Raw genomic sequence first — 18,346 nt, 5'->3', positions numbered from 1 at the left:
TGCACGCATGCTCAGGTGTATGCTTACCATGCACATATCCCATGTTAAAGGTTGCTTTCTTTCAAATCTGAGCTCCTGAGGGTCTTGAATATTCAGAGAGAGGATTGCATCTGTTTGAGTCTCTGTCAGATAAACAAATATTTAAATGTAAGCAATATTGGAAAGATTGCTTTAAGCGCTGAAGCATAGCATGGCATTTAGGATGAAAACCAACTGGGCCAGCATCATTGTAACTGACTGCAGATGACTGGAGCAGGAGGCTCATGGGAAGCACCAGGCACACATATCCCTGAGGCTTCCGTAGACTGTGTCTCATCTGCTTGAAGAATTCAGTTGTAAAATTATTGAGGGAAGGTGATTTCACCAATACATACCCAGAGCTTGGTTGCTGAGGTTGCTGAAAGCCATCATTTTGCTCCTCTATGAACCAGGCTCTCTTGAAAGCAGGCACTTTTCTTCCTGATTTATTTTCTTGTTAATTTGTGTTTATATTCTATTGAAAATCAATGCTGTGGGATACTTTCTTTTTTTCAAATTAATAACTCCAATCTCATTTATTTTCACACCTGATGACCCAAACATGATGAATATTTAATATAAAGGATGACAAAATCATATCATATTTTAAAACCTCAACTAAATACAAGAACTTTAAAACTGAAGAGAAAGAAAAAAGACCTCTGTTCTCAACTGGAAACTTTCATATAGGTAGAAGGTTGAGCTTCTTAAAACATGCTTCATGTAAAATAGATGTGGGCAATCTAAGCCCACGGAAGATGGGTACCTTAAATACAGAGAGAAGGTGCCACAGCCCTGACTAACCAGGATGTGTACCCTTATAAAGATGTTGTCTTTCAGGTTCTCCCAAATGAATCTCACATTCCCTCAAAGAGCTTGGTCATATTTCTTGTCTTCAGAGCAGTAGACAATCTCTCCAATGCTTCCACCCCAGAAAAAGAAGAGAGCATCTCTCCCCCTCTCAACACACTCCCCATTCTCTGAACCCTGCAACCACAATGTGAACATGTAAACAAGCCTGGGTGGGTTTGTAGGTGATTGCAGTGACAATTTTGCTCTGGTACGTCAGCCCACAGACACACAGAAAGACCAAAGGTACTTCTGAGCACACTTGGTATCTGTGCCCTTGAAACAAGCCCTGTGCATGAGCAAGCCAATTCCAAATCATCAGGGCCCTGCTCAGATCCAGAAAACAGACATACCAGTTTCATATGTGAATAAAAATGAATATTTATTTTTGCTTCCTGATGTCATCTTTTTTATTTAGCTTTATTATAAAATATGCATAGCATCAGATGTACCATTTTTTCCATTTTTAAGAGTCCAGTTTAATGGTACTGTTTTTAATGTTCTGCAACTATCACCACCCTCTGTCCACAGAATATTTTCATCTTGCAAAACTGAAACTGTATCCACTAAATAATAATCCCCAACTCCCTATCAACCCCTGGTGATCCCCATTCTACTTCTGGTATATAAATTTCATTATTACAGATATATCATACATATATGACAGCTAACTTTCATTTAGCATAAATTTCTCAAAGTTCATCAATGTTGTAGGATGTATCAAATGTCCTTCTTTTTTGAGGCCGAATTATATTCCATGCTATTCATAGACCACATTTGATTGATTCATTCATCTGCATATGGACACTTGGATTGCTTCAAGGATTTGGCTACTGTGGATCATGCTGCCATGAACAGGGGTGTACAGTGTCTCTCTGAGTCCCTGTTTTCAATTCTGTGGGATATCTATCCTGAAATAGAATCATTGGCTCCTATGGTCATCTTAGGTTACTGTTTTGAGAAGGCATTCTACAGCTTTCCACAGAGGTTGCACCTTCTTATACTACCACAGACAATGAGCAAGTACTAAAGTTTGGTCACATCCTCACCACATTCTGTTATCATGTGGTTTCTTTTCTCTTTTTTTTTGTATTACTTTTTTAATAATAACCAACTTAATATGTATAAAGTGGTATCTGAGTAAAGTCTTGATGTGTATTTCCCTCGTGATTAGTGATGCTGAGCATGTTTTCATGTGTTTATTAGCCATTTGATTATCTTCTTTGGAGAAATCTTTATTTAAGTATGTTGTCAGAAACATAATAATGTTTTTCTTCTGGTGATGGTTAGATTGTAGGAATTCTTCATAAATCTTATACATTAATTCCAAATCAGATATAGTTTTTGCAAATATTTTCTCCCTTTTCACGGGTTGCATTTTTTACTCTGCTGATATTGTTTTTGATTCTAAAAAAGTCTTCATTAAGTATAATTTGTCTTTTTATTTTGTTACTTGTATTCTTGGTACCATCCAAGAAGTCATGCCAAATTCAATATTGTCACACTTTCTTTCCACATATTTTCTAAGTGTTTTGTGTTGACTATTGCATTTAGGACTTTGATCCCTTTTGAATTAATTTTGCATATAATATCAGGTAAAAGTCCAACTTTATTCTTTTGCTTGTGAATATTTAGCTTTCTTAAAATTATATGTTGAAAGACTGCCCTTTCTCCATTGACTTGTCCTAGGAAACTGCTGAGAATCATTTAAATATATAAGTGAGTGTTTCTGGATTTTATTCTGTTTCATTGATCTATGTATTTGCTTTTATGTCAATATGACCTGTTTTGATTACTGCAGCTTTGTGGTAAGTTTTAAAATCAAGGAAGGAAGATACCTTCAAGTTGTCCCTTTTTCAAGGCTTTTTTGGCCTTTGGGGTTCTATGGGATTTTATATGAACTTTAAGATGGGTTTTTCTGTATTTATGGAAAAATTGCAAATTACCAAAATTTTAGTGGAGACTACATTAAAATATAGATCACTCTGGGTAGTATTGCTATCCAACCCATGGACATGAAATGTCTTTCCATTTAGTTTTGCCTTTTAAAAAATCTTTCTGAAACACTTTATAGCTTTTAGTATATAAGCTATTCACCCTGTTGATTAATTTCCTAAATAGTCATTATTTTGCTTCTATTATGAATTAAATTATTCTCTTAATTTTCTTCTTGCATTAATCATTGCTACTGTTTAGAAACATCCCTAACTTTGTGTATTGATCTTGTGTCTTAAAACTTTGTAAATTTGTCTCACAGTTTTGACAGGCATGTGAGAGTAGGGGTGTAATATTTAGAATTTTCTACAAATAAGATCATGTTATGTGGAAATAAAGCTAACTTCTACCTTCCAAACAGGATGGCTTTATTTGTTTTTATTGCAAGATGTAAGTCACATAATGCTTCTCCCCTCCCAGCATCACGCTTTCCCTTTCCCCACACCCCATATTTCCTTCTGGGGATGGCCTTCTGTATGTGCTGACTTTGAAAACTGCCAAAGGCCCTGACTCAAGAGTCTTCCTTCTGGCCACCTTTATAATTTTGTTTTCTTGATTTCAATTAAAGCTACTTATATACTTACTTATAAGGCAGTCCTAGATATTGAACCCAGGTCTTCTTACATGCCAGACAGGTGCTCTACCACTGAGCTATATCCCAACCCAAAATTACTTTTTAATACATCAAAATACTGCATGGATTCCCCTTAATTGTGCTATGTGTTCAAATTGAGGACAGTAATCTCTCATGTAAAACATGGAAATATTGTCTTCTCTGATTTGCATTTCTCTGTAGTACCCTTCCTTCTTTAAGCTACTTATTTTGACTCATTGATTCAACAACAGTGTGTGCCAGCAATGTATGGAGCAGAAGAAGAGAAGTGGTAAAGAGACAGTGTGGTGAAGAGTACTCAGTGATCACAGTCACACTGCAGGACCTGAATCCATGCTCTGCCACTTCCTTTGAGCTGGGCATATCACCAAGCTTCAAAGTCTATCTACAGTCTCAAAATTTGGAATAATAGCAGCACTTCCTGCACAACCTTTGGAGGAATCATTGCCTGTAAAAGGCATGTGAGTTTAATTCCAGAGTACTTGGCTTAGAGTAAGAGTCAACAAATATAGCTGCCATTCTTACTAAGACAGTTGTCTGCCCTCGTAAGATTTCAAGAAGGTAAACTAAAGACAGTAACCCAGCATTAACAAGTACAATAAATGTTTCAAAAGGGGATATTATGTGTGTCACCATGGGACATTACAGTTCTCAAGAGACCTCCAAATCACCTTTTTCTATCCACATTTGGACCTACTATCCTATAAGAGAATCAGCAGATGAGAATTTATCATAATAACATTGAAATGGAATGGGGTGCCTCATATCTGTAGGCAAGTGGACTTCCTAATGCTGAGTTCTAGAATGAGACAGACTTATCCAGCAATCGAACACCACAACTGTGAAACAGCCCCTCTCTGGCTCCCCTGGACCAGGCAGGGAGCTCTCCAAAAGCTTCTTCCAAGAAGCAGCTCATCCCACAGAAAAGAGGAAATGAGCTGTGCCCACTATGCTTCCTACCACATTCAAGCAGGTTTTTTTTTTTTTTTACCAAGAAAGAAAAATGTGGACAGGGTGGAGAAAAGCCTGGGATATGAAGCTAATAGTCATGGAAGTCCCTGCCAGGAGTGGGGCAAACATCTCTCCACCATTCCTGTCCATTCACTTAACCCACTTCACCCAGCCATTACGTAGACCAGTACAAATCAGATTGTTTTGACCTACCTGGAATATAGGTGGCCTGAAGACTGTGCACTGTGATGACAAGATAAATTAGAAACTTCCTATTATCAGGTTAAGGAGGATGCCATGCCATCGTACCTGGTTGGATATCCATGCATGACTGACAGCAGATTCTGCTGAAAAGGTAGGCTCTCCTTACAAGCAAGTATTTTTAGTTTTATGCCACTGTGGCTTCCACTGTCTCTTGTCTTAACATGGAAATGCTTAGGCCTAGGACAGCAGCTTCCTAGGACAGAGTTCTCCTTCATCTATTATTAATTAACCCATTGTCTTTTGTGGACCATGTGATGGTGAGTGACGCTTGAGCACATGAATCTAAGGCCGACACCTCCAAGCTTCCTTCCCTGGTTCAGAATGTAGAATGTGAATTGGGCAGCTGAGTAGTTCAGAATAAGTAAGCCTGGCTTAAATCTTTAAAACAAAACTCACTAATACTGAAAAAAAGAAAAAGAAAAAAAAAAGACCATTTTCAATTGTCTTATAGTTTAAAGCTTGCAAATATTGCTTCATCCCTGAAATCCGAAAGTCCTGTAGTTGAAAAACATTTATTTTCCTCTTTGGTCAAATCCTACCTCAGGTACTTCGCTTAAAAAGAGATGAACCTGTGTAATCCCAAATCAACACTCAAACCAACTCCAACCTCATTTTTTCCTAAGGCTGCTAGATATCTTTCCTGTGTGCTTGAAGTTGCCACAAACTACAGTATTACCCAAGGTGAAAACATTCCTGTTGGTCAGCCCCTGTGATCCAACACCAGAACTGTGAAGCAATTTCTTGTATAATGCCAGTTACTGTCAACCACAATGTCAAATGCCCTGGCCTCAGTAAAGCCTTACTCTCCAGGCTTTAATTTGCTTATGAATTTGTTTTTCTCAGTGTTTCTCAGTGTTCTCAGTCAAAGCATAAGGAAGAAAGTACCAGGAACCTATGCTCTGGGGAGGCTCCTCTGGGAAGGAACCTATGTTCTCTTAACATGAAGCGCATCTCTTAGGCTGGAGAGCAAGCGGTGGAACACCGGATGAGTTCATTCACCCCTTGGTTATGGGAACAAGAGATGGAAGGAGGCTGTGTCTTCCAATCAGAGAAGACATCCATGTGATGGGCTTTTAACCTATTTTTCTATCCTCTGTAGTCACAGACATATATATTTGTGGCATTCAATAATAATTATCATTGCAATAACTAGTTTAGCAAAGCAGTCTTAAAATAACTGGCTCCTGGAATGTCATTTCAGCTTCAAGACCAATAGAGAGCTAAACTGAGTGGTATTTCTGAGTTGACAAAGGAAAAATTTAATTAAAACTATAAGTGACCTTCAAATGTCAGAAGTAAATAAAACGATAACAACCGCATTTTTGACAGCTGTCACCGGCTAATGGGAATGCCATAAAATCTCATGATCAGGGAGCATTGGCATATCCAATGTGTACTAGACTCATCACCATAAATTTTGTCAGATAAGTGCTCAGCCCGATAATAATCTTACATCAATGCACTGAATTAGCTTCAGCTACACTGATGGAAAGACAGGTAGGAAAGGGATCATCTCCATAACAATGACAGTCTCCCATGCTGACAAATAGCTGAAAGAATGGAGATTATTTGCATAAAAGAAAAAGCAAAGAATCTCAACAGAGATGATGAGGGAGCCTCATCATTACTACATTTTGTGACCTTCCTTTTTCTTTAATTTGGGTGTTTGCTTTTGCTGTGCTTGAGCCATTTCTCTCACTTTCACACACGCACGAGCACACACACACATACATACACACACACACACACACACGAAAATAAACTGTTTACAGGATTGTCCCTCTAAAAGAGTTATTTGTCCTAGTACATATGAAGTTACCTCTTTTAAAGGATGCTGGCATCTGGAGATGCAGAATTTTTAACCTTTGAGCTGATTCAGCTGGTCAGTGACTGGCTCTGCTGCTGAGGTGTCAGAGAGAGAGACTCAATGGGGTTGAGGTTGTTAATTGATTTGGCCACTTTGTTGAGCACAGCAAACCCTCCTGGCTCACAGTTTCTCAGTTTTAAATATCCTCTGTGCATAATGCCAAGGCCCAGCTATGGAAACACAGAAGAATACAGCAATGATACAGACACTTTTACCATGTTTGTATCTGTCTTACAAATATTTTACAAGAATGGATTAAGTGTTTGAGGAAGTTATTTAAAACATACTTTCTACCAAAGAGGAAAAAAAATACAGCTCCCACATAATTCCTAGAACTATTGTTATTAAATATAGTGCATTATTTAAAATCACTTTTTTTTGGTTAGGGGGCTCCTGGGGATTGAACTCAGGGGCACTCAAACACTGAACCACATTCCCAGCCCTATTTTGTATTTTATTTAGAGGCAGGGTCTCACTGAGTTGCTTAGTGCCTCACTGTCGCTAACACTGGCTTTGAATTCCTGACCTCTTGTTTCAGCCTCCTGAGCCTCTGGGATTATGGGTGTATGCCAACAGCCAGGACTTAATATTTTAAAAACAGATACATTAGGAACATTGTATCAGTACAAATATGGTACTTTAGACATCTAATTATTATAATCTATAGAAGTAATATTTGGATTTGGAACAAAGGGCCAATCCAATCTGCTACCTATTTTTGTAGGGCATGCAAGAAAACAATATTTTTACATTTTAAACAATTCTGTATGTTTCTACATAGCAAATTAAGCTTTGTATGTTGGCCCTAGACCCTAAATTGTGTTTCATCTAATCCTTTACTGAATAATATTGCTGACTTCTCTGCTTATGAATAAAGAAGTACAAACATGAAGCCAAATACAGTGTGTGGGTAGTTTTAAATGTCTTATGTAAGGTGGGTGGTTCTTAAGTTGTATGTAGCTATCTCTTAGAATCTACCCTAATGTACAAAAGATATGAAGGGCCATACCATATGCATGATCACAATTAAGAAATCAAGATGGACACAGGCCAGTAATCCCAGCATCTCAGAAGGCTGAGGCAGGAGGATCACGAGTTCAAAGTCAGCCTCAATAACTTAGTGAGGCCCTAACCAACTTGATAAGACCCTGTCTCAAAATAAAAACTTCTTAAAGATAAAATAAAATGAAAAAGGGCTGGGGATGTGGCTGAGCAGTAAAATGCCCATGGGTTCAATCCATGTTACCAAAAAAGAAAGAAAGAAAAAAAGAAAGAGATAAATGAATTACCTGTAGAATTAGGAAGTTGATTTATAATAAATAAGCATAGATTTGTAGACATTGGGCTAGATAGGCAAAGACTGAATGAAAAGTCTGCTATCATGGCAGAAACTCAAACTTAGTTTTTCCTTGAAACTCAAAGATCTTTCTATTTCTTATGTTCCATCTAAAAAGAAGTTATTTCATTTGATATATCCCAGAAACAAAGAACCACAGCAGTTTTTCATAATGTAACAGATTTCTTTCTTATATACTTTATACTACTTGCTCATAATTTGGACCATAACACTAATGTTTTCCTCCATGAGGTTCTAGTGAACTAGGTTTGGGGAAATCTGTGATTTCCTAACCTGCCCGGAATGTTCCCATCACTGTGTTTGCAGTGGATCTGGAATTGTCTTCACACGTTCAACAGCCTGTTAGATTCTTGGAGGAAGAGAACATGTCTCACGGCATTCTATCACTGTGGGCCTGGCATAATGTTGTCACTCAATCAATATTAATTGTTCTTATAATGATTATTATCGCTATTATCATTGCTATTATTTCCTACCATAGCATAAACCTTATTAAATTTAGATCAGTTTTTGAAACAACCTCGAATTTGGCATTTCAGGGGCAGAACTATTTAGAAGCAAACACGTTTCAGCTTGCTTTAAAACAAAAGAATGGATATGCTTCTTCTGTGCTTCCTTGAAGGCAAAAAAATATATAAAACTTTCAAGTTTTCTAAAGAAGTGACTGCAGACAAAAGACCTTGCTACAAGTCCAATTTGATTAGAGTCGACATTAGCTGGAGGGGAAGACCAAGGTTGTGACCAGGGAGTGTAATAAACATTTGGCTTGGTGCCTCTAGGTAATATCCAGTCAGAAGCTAAGCCCTATGGAAATCTTTAAATCAGGCTTGGTTAAAAATATTCAGATACTTGCTATCAGGCACTAAGCAAGCCAAAGGGCAATGGTAAAAATAACAAGAAAATAAAATCTTTATTTTTATTAACCGAAACAAAACACTCTGAGTAGATTCTAAGACTCTAAATATGACTGAATTAAATTTAAAATTTAATCTTGGGTAATTTATAACAAAGTAAGTTATAACCCTAGGTTTATAATAAATTTAGAAATATTAGAGAGCAATATTTTATTAGAATTATAGAGTACAAACCCAGTGTGTTATTTGAAATTGAAAACCTAAAGATGAGCAAGCTCTTTCTGATGGTGACAAAGTTACCTGGTAGAAGACACTAAGTAAATATGAAGTTAATAAAATAGATAATTAAGAAATAACTCCTCTTCAACCTCTCATATGCACTTATATTGAGTTTAAAATTGAGCTAAGGCATTTGGATGTTTATTTTAACCATAAAATCTCAAATAGGAAAGAGAAAGGGCGAAAATATAATATGGCATAACCAGCCAGTTTAAGATTGCAGCGGGATCTTAAACTCTTTTTTTTCTGTTTTCTTTCTTTCTTTTTTTTTTTGGTTGGGTTTTTATTAAAATATATAATTTTTTGAAGGGGTGTACCGGGGATTGAATTCAGGGGCACTCAACCACTGAGCTACATCCCCAATCTATTTTGTATTTTATTTAGAGATAGGGTCTCACTGTGTTGCTTAGTGCCTCACTTTTGCTAAGGCTGGCTTTGAACTCGCACTGCTTCAGGCTCCTGAGCCTCTGGGATTATAGGCATGCACCACCACACCTAAAAATTATATCATTTTTAAAAATAATTTATGGTTTTGAGATATATATGATAGTAGAGTGCATTTTGACATATTGTACATACATGGAGTGAAATCCATTATCATTTAAATACTATTCTTGTGGTTGAACATGATGTGGAGTTACACTTGTTGTATATTCATATGTGAGCATAGAAAACTTATGTCCAATTCATTCTTCTGTCTTTCCTATTCCCATTCCCCCTCCCTTTCCTTCATTCCTCTTGTCTAATCCAATAAACTTCTATAATTCCCTTCCCTACCCTCACTTGTTAAGGGTTAGCATCCATATATCAGAGAGAACTTTGGCCTTTGTTTTGGGGGGACTGGCTTATTTCACTTAACATGATAGTCTCCAGTTCCATCCATTTATCAGCAAATGACATAATTTCATTTTTTGTTATAGCTGACTAATATTCCTTTGTGTTTACAGATCATATTTTCTTCATCCAGTCATCTGATTCATCTGTTGTAAGGCACCTAGTTTGGTTCCATAGCATGGATATTGTGAATTGAGCTGCTATAAATATTGGCGTGGCTGCATCACTGTAGTATGCTGATTTGAAGTCCTTTGGGTATAAGCTGAGAAGTGTGATAACTGGGTCAAATGGTGGTTCCATTCCAAGTTTTCTAAGGAATCTCCATACTGCTTTCCAGAGTGGCTGCTCCAATTTGAAATCCCACCAGCAATGTATAAGTGTACCTTTTCCCCCATATCCTCACCAACACTTGTTACCTTTATTCTTAATAATTGCCATTTTGAGTGGATTGAGACAGAATTTTATATAGTTTTAATTTGCATTTATCTAATTGCTAGAGATGTTGAACATTTTTTTCACATATTTGTTGACCTCTTGTATGTCTTCTCTGAAGTGCCTTTTCAGTTCCTTTTTCCATATATTTATTGGGTTCCTGTTTTTTTGGTGTTAAGTTTTTTAATTTTTTGCATATTCTAAAGATTATATGAGGTGCAGGTGGTAAAAATTTTCTCCCATTCTGTAGGCTTTATATTCATGTTCCTGATTGTTTCCTTAGCTGTGAAGAAGATTTTTAGTTTGATGCCATCCCATTATTGATTCTTGATTTTACTTCTTGTGCTTTAGGAGTTTTATTGAGGAAGGCTGTTCTTGAGCCAACATGATGAAGAGCTGGGCCTACTCTCTTTCTCCACTTTTATTCAACATAGTCCTTGAAACCCTAGCCTGAGCAATTAGACAAAAGAAAGAAATTAAAGGGATACTAATAGGAAAAGAAAAGCTCAAACTATCCGTATCTGCCAATGACATGATTCTATATTTAGAAGACTCAAAATACTCCACCAAAAATCTCATAATCAAATTCAGCAAAGAAGCATGATATAAAAATTTTTTTAAAGAGAGGGAGAGAGAGAGAGAGAGAATTTTTAATATTTATTTTTTAGTTTTTGGTGGACACAACATCTTTGTTTGTATGTGGTGCTGAGGATCGAACCCGGGCCGCACGCATGCCAGGCGAGCGCGCTACCGCTTGAGCCACATCCCCAGCCCACATGATATAAAATTAACACCCATAATCAATTGCATTCCTATACATCAATGATGGTTCAGGTGAAGGAGAAATCAGGAAAACTATTGTATTCCCAATAACCTCAAAAGAAAAAAAAAATAGTTGGAACTCTATCTAAAAAGAGGTGAAAGACCTCTACAATGTAACTGTAACAATAAAAAAAGAAATTGAAGAAGACCTTGGAAAATGAAAAGACCTCCCATGTTCATGGATAGGCAGAATTAATATTGTCATAATGGCCATACTACCAAAAGTGCTACACAGATTTAATGTAATTTCCATTAAAAGACCAACGATGTTCTTCATGGAAATAGGAAAAGAAATCATGAAATTCATTTGTAAAAGTAAGAGGCTTAGAATACTCAAAGCAATCCTTAGTGAAAAAAGTCATGCAGAAGACATCAGAATACCAGGCCTTAAATTTTACTGCATAGCTACAGTAATAAAAACAGCATGATATTGGCACAAAAATAGAATTGAAGACTAATGGAATAGAATAGATGACACAGAGACATACCAACAAAAATAAAGTTGTCTCATACAACACCAAGATGCCATAAACATACCCTCTTCAACAGATGGTGCAGGGAAAACTGAAAATCTCTATGTAGTAGATTGAAATTGAACCCCTATATCTTACTATGTACAAAACTTAAAGTGGATCAAGGACCTTGGCATTAGACCAGAGATCCTGCAGCTACTAGAAGAAAAAATAGCCTCAACTTTCCATCATGTTGGCTCAGGAACAACTTCCTCAATAAAACTCCTCAAGCACAAGAAGTACAAATCAGGAATCAATAAGTGGGATGGCATCAAACTATAATGCTTCTTCACAGCAAAGGAAACAAACAAGAACATGAGTAGAGAGCCTACAGGATGAGATAAAATCTTTACCACCTGTACCTCAGATCTTTAATTCCCATACATCCAATAGTAGCATAAACTTATAAATCATGGTGTGCATGCACAACAAAGTACTGTGACAGAATGAGCATGAACAGTCTGCAACTATATAAATAACCAGGATGACACTCACACACCTCACAGGAAATGAGAAAATCTAGCACACACACACACACACACACACATACACACACACACACACACAAATGCTTCCCATAGGTTCCATTTGTAGAAAGTAGAAGAAGACTCAAGTAACCCTCGTTCTTAGACATCCAGCATGTCCAAGACAAGAAGGACATGAGGACCCCTTCTTGACTCACAATGACCATTCTTCACTAAGGGTGCTAATTACAAAGGTATGCTCAGTTTGCAGAAGTCATTAATCAGTGCACTAAAAATTGTATCGTTGAGTTCTCACAGCTCTTCTTTCTAATCTTGGTAGATTTTATTACTACCATGCCCTTCATTTCCCATACTAGAGAGGCCTGCTTCCGGCCTCAATTCTGTGGTTTGCTGACCATCTGTGGAAAATTATCTGCTAATATGTTGGTGCTATCCTTGCTCACATAACTGACTTGGCCCCGGGAACAGGACTGTTATCCAAGTTCTACCCATGTAGGAGGCATCAGTGTGACTGCATGAGTCTGCTCAGCCCCTCCCTTGTTCTCTTTTCCTGACACAAGATGGATATAGCTTAGTTCCATCATAAGAAGACACCTGGAAAGCTGGGAACAGATACATGAGTTAGACCAAGCCACCTTTAGTCTTGGCAGAACTTTAGCCAAAGCAAACCCTTAGCCAGTTCCCAGCCTTCATGTAAATGAGGGAGAAATAAATATATGTTGTTGAATGCCACTAAGAATTGGGTGTTTCTAGGTAGTAGGACAAAACAAACTAATGTAGAAAATGGTACTTAAAATGGAATGCTGGTAAAACAATGAAGCTAAAATGATGGGATTGGCTTGAAGGTCAAAGGATGGCAAAAGAAAAATATTGTTAGAACCTGAAAAGCTGATAGTGAGGCAATCGTGAAGCATTTAGCAAACATTTCATATGTGATAACTGAAAAAGTAGATAATATACTCAATTAATTCATAGCTCTGGGTGAACAGATTTTTGATACAGAACATTGTTAGTATGATTGAAGATGTGAGCTACAGTAGTTAGAGTATTAAAAGAAATAAGAGGTCCGAAAAAGAATAAACCTGTTTACCAGAAAAGATAAATGGGAAAAAAATGAGATTATTTAGAAATTCTGGGAATTTCAGGATTGGAAACTGGAAATATTTCTCTTCTCTAATAAATAAATAAAACTGATAAAGTCTTGGAGCCAAGCGTGTTCCTACCAGGAATTCAGGAAGCATCTAAGTCTGATTAAGATTTAAATTAAGATAGGTTAAAACAAACAGCAATTCAAGGATATGACTCTTATATCTTTCCTTAAACATTTTATCTAAGGTGGTTGTCATGAAATTTTTCCCACTGGAAAAACATAGTTTGAGGTAAATAAATTAATTACAGTATGGTCCTATAGAAGCCTGATAAACTCACAGGATGGTAATGAAGAAGAAGAGAAAGACAGAGAGAAAGAGAGAGGTGTTGCCCAAAACCTTGGCAGCCTTGATTAAGTCAAACAGTTCCTCTGTAAGCTCTTAAGCATCTTCATGGACTCCAATCTTCTGTGGGCAGGAAACAGTCTAGTTAAGCAGGTTAGCATCTGAGGAAGGCATATCCTCCAACATCTTCTTCAGAAGCACCCAAGGAGAGCAATGGGAAGTGGGCCTCCAAGGGAGAAGTCCTTGTTATTACATAGCAACACCTTCAGCGTGTTCCCAGCAGGAATTCAGGAAGCATCTAAGGATCAGGAGTTTCAGTGGTTGCCACTCTCTCCTTCCTTCTCTGTAAGGGAGCTTGGATTGTGGTTATTCTGCCAGTCTTCCTGGCTGTATAGAAACAGGAGTAAGAGGCAGTATGCAGGGAACTTGACTACTTAGTTTGTTGTAAAACCCCAGACCAAGTGGAGCCACATCTAAACCCAAGGCAGACCTTACATTTTGAGCCTGATGCTGAGATTGGATGTGACCTTTGGGGTTCATTCCTTTGGTGGAAGGTTTCATTAATTGGTGAAAAAAGTCAATATTTGTGATCAAGAAAGAAAGTGATGGTAGATCATAATGCATTTCACAAGTTTCCAATCCATCTAAGAGGATTTTACATGCTGTTGTTGTGGACAGTGGATTAAAAACAATGGTCACAAACTATTTCTTGTCTTCAGTCTACCACCATCTACAATGATATTGGCAGTTCCTGCCATAAAGCTATGTCTCCAGATTTTCTCCATATGACATTGTCTATTTGGTGGAGCAATACAAAGTCTGACATGAGCAGAGATGTAGAAGGCACTTGAGGTTTGGGGCTAGCCTCTCACTCTCTTTAACTCTGTTGTCCTGTGAAGAAGTCCAGGCTATAGTACTTAGTGAAACTCAAGATACAGTAATTCCCTTGCCCCAGCTGACAGCAAGTCAAAAACCAGACATGTCAGGGAGGCCATAAGGGAACAGCCAGACCTAGTCTGACCAACTGAATACAAACACATAGACCACAAGCAGACATTGGTTAAGACTCACCCAGAGAATAACGACATAGTGGATCCCAGTTAGATGGGCAATCCAAGGGAGAGAGAACTCAATGAATTGTTTTTGTTCTAAGTTATAATGCAACAAAATCTCACTTAGTGACTCTTTGACCTAGCTGCCTGCTAGAAGCTGATATTATACACCTGCCCCCATGAACATTGGTCTCATTTTGATGATGGAATGAGGATGACACATGAGTTTCTATGCATTGGTGCTGCCTCCATTTATCATTCTCTTTACTCTGTCATGAAAATGGCATGCTGAGGGTGAGATTACTTTTTTTAGCCTGAGTCCCCACATGAGAGGACATGGAGGATGCAGAATTTTGTGCACAGCCATGATGGATATGCGTCTTTCATGTAATATAAAAAACATTGTTATTAGCTGTTATTATTAGCTGTTGTTACTTCAGCAAAATTAATGGATATATAAAGTTTATATGGGTAATAATATTTGTTTTACATTATAAAGGAATGGAGGCTCAGAGGAGTTCAGTAACTAATCTAAGGTCACATAACTTATAAGTGATAGGGACTGAATTCATGTTTAACTCCTTCTAACTCTAGAACACATGGTTGGGTCATCTATACGGAAAACTCATGAAAATTATAATGAAATCTATTGCATGGATAAGCAAGTAGGTAATTTAATAAAAAATATCTTCTCATAGTTTGTGCCTGCATCTCACTCAATTTTGAAATCAGAGAATCAACCAATTTTCTAAAAAGCTGTGAAGAAATTATAGCCTTCAGTGAAAGTGAGGCTTTAAGGAATTTTTATGTTGGAGAATCTTTTTTCATTTTAATAAGTCAATTTATATGGCTAATGTACAGTAAGCTACTTGCTCCACAAACCATTCTTTTGTGAATGAAAAAGAAGGATCATCTTCTCTAATTGCATTGCTTCTGACAGTCATCATTGTCAGGGCCTCAGAGAAAATAAAATTAAAAGTAAAATGTGAACACTATGAGGTTATTTAGGACAGCTCACTTCATTAAGTCTATTCTGTACTGCTTAAGCTCTTAACATACATTTTTTGAGGTTGAATATCTTATTTATTTCATGTGATTTCACTGTGTGAGTATTTCAAGGAAATCCAAGAAGAATTTGTCTCAGAATGAATGTTTTGCTGGTAATTTGAAGAAAAGGTAAAATGGGGAATGGGGAATAGAGAATGTCTTGATTTGGCTGAACAAATATGGATTGAGCAGCTGAGTTATTATATACAAGTATTGTGTGAAATGTGGATACAGAAAATAACACGTATTCTGAGCTTTCAAAAATGCTTCTAGCATAGTGTACTTGGAGGTACTTTAACAGATACCTTCAATATAACACTGTAAGCACTGTGCTATGTTTGCACACACTGCTGTTTATGTTATGAATTATAGCTACATCAAGTGAAGGATCCTATGTGAGAGATAGGCCAGGGAAACACTGAAAGGAAGTGAGGCATGAAAGCACCAGACTGAATGATTTTAGATTATTTTTCTCTTTTACCTGCCCTGAAGATTACCACTGATGCTGGTTGGCTATTACTCTCTGGTCATAGTATTTACAAATCAATACCACCAAACACATTACTATAATAAGGTCCCGAGAAAACAGCAAAGTAGTTGTTAATAAATTAGTTTATTTGCCTATAGAACTTCCCTAATCCATATCCTAATTCATTAGGAAAAAGTTTTATTGCTGTGCTCATCTTATTATCCCATTCTGGATGACACTGATTGTACAGATTCACCAAGATACAACAGCGCTAGAATTCAAAACCAGTTGTTCTACTTCTGAGACTCACAATTATTCAGCCACATCATATTGTGTATGAAGCTTATGAGAATGGCCTGGTATAGTATGGTACCCAATAAAGTCTCCAGAAATTGCTTTTCTGGCTCCCTGACATTCGGTCAATGACATTTATTGAGGGCATTTTGTATGCTTGTAGTTGATTCAGGCCTTAAGAATGTAGTAGTGACCAAATAGACAACACCCTTCCCTCATTGAGCTCACATTCCTATGTAGGGAGTGGAAAACCATTAAACATGCAAGAAAACTCAGGGAGATAATCTACAGGGAGATGACAGAGCTTCTAAAACCTAGGAGATCTGGTGAGGAGGATCCTCCTCAGGGAATTTTACTGTACTTTGAATGCTCATACACTATAGAGTTTGTAAGGGTCCCGCGAAACGTCGGAGAAAGAGACCACCAAGTGACCACTCATGCAATTGGCAGAAGGGGGATTTATTGAACCAGCATGCTGGGGCTCTGTGCCCACTCAAGAAGGGAAAGCAGTCCAGAGCCCCGAGCAGGGGCTGAGCACTGCTTAAGTACACTTTTTGGGGAGGGCGGAGGGCTTTGTATACATCAGAACAAATCATCATGAGGCGCGGGAAAATTGAACAACAACTCCTAAACATGATTAGTTCATTCATTGGTGGGAACAGGTCAGGCTGGAGTGATAGGTCATTCCTAAGGAGAGTACACATTCAAACTGATTGGTTCAGGCCCTGCAAGGCCTGCGTGCAACCACACAGAGCCCTTATTAAACAACCAAATAGTCAGGGGAAATATTTACTGGGCAGTTCCAAGCATTGTCTTAACAGCTACAGAAATTTCAGGTTTTGCAGGTAGCATAGAAACCTAACAATACCTAATCCTTTACATTTTAACTCAGACCTTGCAGCTTAGAAACTTTACAATACCCGGTCTTTTACCCTTTAACTTTTACGCTTTAACTTCAATTTCTTTTACCCTTACAAGTTGACAAATCAGGCTTCGATCCATCTGAACTATTCACATCTTAAGATTTCTAGGCCCTGAAAGAAAAGAGGCATATAATTTTAAGTTTACTTTTTAATGTAACCACACTTCTGAATCAGTTAATATATGCCCATCATTAAAATATTCATCAGCATGAAGTGCTTATTTCCTATAAAACCCTCTGCAATCAGGCCAACTACTTAATTGACATGTTTCTGTTTCCACTTGAACAGGCTGAAAAGGGTATCCTTCTACAGTATCTTTATGAAGAAAAAAGTTGGGCAATTAAAATTCTCATGGAAAGTTAAATTACCCAGAAGTAAGCAAACATCCCCATAGGGTAGTACAGCAGATAAAAAATCCACAAAACACAGAAAATACCTTAGCCTCAAAGAGTAAAAGGCAGAGATGAACCCCAAACCCTACAGTAGGTATGAGGAGCTCAATTAAATCAACTCTATCTCTTCTTTTTTGGGGGGTAGGTTTTTTTGTGGTGTTTTGTTCATTATGAGTACACTGAGCACTTTTCAGAGGCTGATTGTATTTTTACCTTATACAGAATAGTGAATCTGAATTTTGGTGGAACATGAAAATCATCTGGGAAGTTGTTTTAATTGTCAAACTGCCAAATTTGGCCCCACAGACTCTGGGCAAGAATCAGCAATCTATGTTCTTCAGGTGATTTAAATTTTCATCCAGAGTTGAGAAACACTGGCTTGGTCTTAATGAAAGAATATTTCATTCAAAGGCATGTAAAACCTGGGCATTGACCACAAAGCAGGCAATTGAGTCAGAATCCTTATGGTATTCTTGCATTTAAGCCCATGCTGATCTTCAGTTGCCTTGCTTACTCTGGAGCGAGAGGGCACATCTGTTCCACGTCCATGAGCTGTGCATGTTCTTTGTTATAAAAGGTATTTGTTCCATACATGCCTTATTTT

Source organism: Marmota monax, unplaced genomic scaffold (assembly GCF_021218885.2).
Source record: "Marmota monax isolate L192 unplaced genomic scaffold, Marmota_monax_Labrador192_F-V1.1 WCK01_AAM20220418_F8-fsc00071, whole genome shotgun sequence".
In the NCBI taxonomy this organism is placed as follows: Eukaryota; Metazoa; Chordata; class Mammalia; order Rodentia; family Sciuridae; genus Marmota; species Marmota monax.
The sequence above is the reverse complement of the archived record's forward strand: the minus strand, read 5'-3'. Positions refer to the sequence as shown.